The following is a 4,191-nucleotide window of genomic DNA, read 5'->3' as shown; positions in this document are numbered from 1 at the left end:
GGCAAATGCTTTCAATGTTATTCCCATCGCATTAACTGATCACTCAGCTAATGTATCAGGGCAGTAGGGGTTGGGAGAGGAGGCACCAGACTTTAGAGCACCTCTTTTCAGAGTGTAGATGCGGGACTACCTGCATCGGGATTACCTGGGGATGGCTTCCTTATAAAGCAGATTCCTGGCTCCAGAATAAAACCACTAATTCAGAATCCCTGGGGATGAGATCCAGGGATCTACAGTTTAGCGAGCTGCTTAGGTGATTTTCTGCAGTGCATTAGAGATGGGAGGGAGCATTAGAGTATGGTGCAAGGCTGAGCTCTGGACAGCCTTCCTCTTTGTTAAAATGTCAAAGCTGAAGGCCCTCAGTGAGATGATGACCTATAGCTTAGAATAGAAAACTGGCTTTGATTTTTGCCACTAGAATCAAGAAAGAATTTTGTAGATAATTAAAACCATGTCTTAGCACAGGCTACAAGAATGACCTCTGGTTGAGAGAGACCCGTCTTTTTATCTGAGTTAGGATAGTGCCCTTTGGGACTAGTCATGTACTGTGAAATATGGTCCTCAGTACCATGGCTGACTACCATTGTAGAGTTTAGTAATTATCTGTTACTGCATAACAAATGACCCTGACACCTAGTGGCTTAAAACAATAATAAACTCTTAATATCATTTACAGTTTCTGTGGATTAGGAATTCATAAATGGGTGGTTCTGGCTTAAAATTTTGCATGAGGTCACTGTCAACATATGGGCCAGGGCTATCGGGATGTGAAGATTTGGCTGTGATTGGGTGATCCACTTCTGAAGTAACTCACTCACACAGCAGACCAGTTGTATGTAGCCGGCAGTTCCTCTCCACAGGACTTCTCCACAGAGCATCTTGAGCGTCCTCCCAACATGATGGCTGGCTTTCCCCAGCCCAAGAAATCCCGGGAGAACAAGGCAGGCGTTATGATACTCTTTGCAACCTGGCTTTGGAAATCACACACAGTCTCTTCTTTTTTAAAAAAATATTCATTTATTTGACTTTACTGGGTCCTAGTTGCGGCACATAGGCTCTCCAGTTGCAGCACATAGGTTTAGCTGCTGCACAGCATGTAAGATCTTAGTTCTGCAACCAGGGACCAAACCCACATTCCCTGCACTGCAAGGTGGACTCTTAACCACTGGACCGCCAGGGAAGTCCTCCACGCTATCACTTGTGCAACATCCCATTTGTCAAACAGGTCAGCCCTATTCAGTGCAGGAGGCGAATAAAGCAGGAGGTGAGACTCATTGGGGACCCCTTTGGAGGCTGGCTACCAACATGAATCATATTTGCTGTAAAAATAATAACTACTATGGCTGGAGGGCTTACTCTGTGCTAAACACTGTACCATGCTCTTTAGACATATAATCTCATAGTAATATATAAAGTCTATTTATTGGTTTTCAGTATGTAAAATTTTATTTACTTATTTTTGGCTTCTCTGGGTCTTGGTTGCTGCGCTTGAGCTTTCTCTAGTTGTGCCAAGCGGGGACTGTACCCTAGCTGTGCTGAGACTTCATTTCAGTGGCTTCTCTTGTTGTGAAGCATGGGCTCCAGAGCATGCAGGCTCAGTAATTGTGCTGCCTGGGCTTAGTTGCCCCGTGGCATGTGGGATCTTCCCTGACCAGGAATTGAACTGGTGTCCCCTGCATTGGCAGATGGATTCTCAACCACTGGACCACCAGGGAAGTCCAGTTTTCAATATTTAGACTTAGCTTATGAGTTTAGAAGGAACTGTAAATAAGATTTGTCTAGAAACACAACAAGTAAAGGAGTCTTGGGCAGAAGCTGTGGAGTAGATTGGAGGGAGGAGACGGGGAGGGGAAAGGATGGGAGCTAAGGAGCACCTTACAAAGCAAGGGGTCCAGGTTCCTGCAGGAAGTGGATGGAACAAGACATAGAGGGCTTAACACACCATCTAAGATTCTAAAGAGTCCCAGTGTATACCTAGTTGCTCAGTTATGTCCAACTATTTGTGACCCCATGGACGGTAGCCCACCAGGCTCCTCTGTCCTTGGGGATTCTCCAGGAAAGAATACTGGAGTGGGTTGCCATGCCCTCCTCTAGGTGATCTTCCCAATCCAGGGATGGAACCCAGGACTCCCATATTGCAGGCAGATTCTTTACCATCTGAGCCACCAGGGAAAGCCCAAAGAGTCCCCCAGAGGGACGAAAAAATAGAGCTATAAATATCGAAAATTGAGATGGAGAGGGGAAGTTATGGCCCAAGATCTGTTGGTGGGGAGCTAATATGTGCTGTCTTAGTCAGGAATAATGGCACACGCATATTATTTAGAGCTCTGGAGGTGAGCCCTGGGGTTGTTTGAGGTTGGTACTGTGAGCCCAGACCCGATGATTCTGCCCTGAGGGAGTCGTGGATGCTAGGCCAACTAGAGGAGGCTTAGACCCTGCAGGGACTTCCTGGAGGAAGCAGGCAATGGTCTCAAATCCGAATTTGTATCAGAGTCACCTGTTGGGCTTGTGAGAATAAGACTGCTGGGACCTGTTCCTAGTTTCTGGAAGCTTCCGTAGTCCTGGATGGTCTGAGAGAGAGAAAAAAAAGAGAATGATCTCGTTTCTCTTCTATGACTCACTTCTGTGTCCAGTTGTTATTTAGTTTCTAAGTTGTGTCCAATTCTTCTTCGACCCCATGGACTGTAGCCCACCAGGCTCCTCTGTCCATGAAATTTCCCAGTCAAGTATACTGGAATGGGTTGCCATTTCCTCTTCCAGGGGATCTTCCCGACCCAGGGATTGAACCCAAGTCTCCTGCTTGGCATGTGGATTGGCATGCTTAGGCACCAGGGAAGCCCATCTGTGTCCAGAAGTGTAGGTATTTTTTCCCCCACATCAGCCAATTCTCCAATACCAACTGGGTGTCCTGGAATTCAACTCAGTTCTGAGACAGTTAATCAGATCCCACACGTTCAGGGTTCAGTCTCACAAGACTGACCCCACTTCAGAGTTTGGGATTGACATGTACACACTGCCATACTTAAAATGGATAACCAGCAAGAACCTACTATATAGCACAGGAACTCTGTTCAATGTTACGTGGCAGCCTGGACAGGAGGGGAATTGGGAGAGAATGGATACATGTATATATATGGCTGAGTCCCTTTGCTGTCCACCTGAAACTATCACATTGTTAATCCCCTATACTCCAATATAAAATAAAAAGTAAAAAAAAGATTGACCCTACTTTAGATGCCAAATCGCAAGACCCAGGTTGTCACTTGTGCTTCTGACCAAGTAGCTGTAATTCAAGGCTCCCATGACCTCCACCTAGGGTTTGACAACTTGCTGGAACAATTCCTAGAACTCAGGGAACCCTGACATCCACCCCCTCCCCAGACATTCAGGATTGTCCTGAAGCCCCTTGCCTCTTAGGTCTTTTCCCTGGGAAGTTCTCAACCAGATGGATGAAGTGACAAGTACAGAGGAGGCTTGATTTTCATAAACCTAAACGAAAAAAGGCTGCTGACAATGGGACTAATATCTTTCTACGTCTTTCTTTTCACAACAAACTATTATTATACAGAAGCAGGAATGCTTTTGAATTAAATGACTAATTTTCTCCTGTAATTTTATTTCAGAACAATGGCTTCTTAGAAGTCTCCATGGTACCCAAGGAAATAATAGAGATGAATTGGAATACCACCCAGAATAGAGTAATACCTGCCATCTATGCAAAATATGACCCCTTGTCTAGAGCACCTCTGAAAATTAGTTTCTTGTGTTGTTCATTTATTTGTTCCTTCATTCATTCACCCAACAAATATTTACTGGGCATCTTGCTATGTACCAGACAGTGTTCTAGGTGCTGGGGATACTGCTGTGAATATGAAAGACAAAAGACTGCCTTGAGGGAGCTGATGTTTTAGTGGAGAGAAGACCCTAGACAAGTAAACACTGAAATATTGCTACTGCTAAGTCACTTCAGTCGTGTCCGACTCTGTGCGACCCCATAGACGGCAGCCCACCAGGCTCCCCCATCCCTGGGATTCTCCAGGCAAGAACACTGGAGTGGGTTGCCATTTCCTTCTCCAACGCATGAAAGTGAAAAGTGAAAGTGAAATCACTCAGTTGTGTCTGACTCTTAGCAACCCATTGGACTGCAGCCTACCAGGCTCCTCCATCCATGGGATTTTCCAGGCAAGAGTA

Source organism: Bubalus bubalis, chromosome 14 (assembly GCF_019923935.1).
Source record: "Bubalus bubalis isolate 160015118507 breed Murrah chromosome 14, NDDB_SH_1, whole genome shotgun sequence".
NCBI lineage: Eukaryota > Metazoa > Chordata > Mammalia > Artiodactyla > Bovidae > Bubalus > Bubalus bubalis.
Note: the sequence above shows the minus strand (reverse complement) of the source record.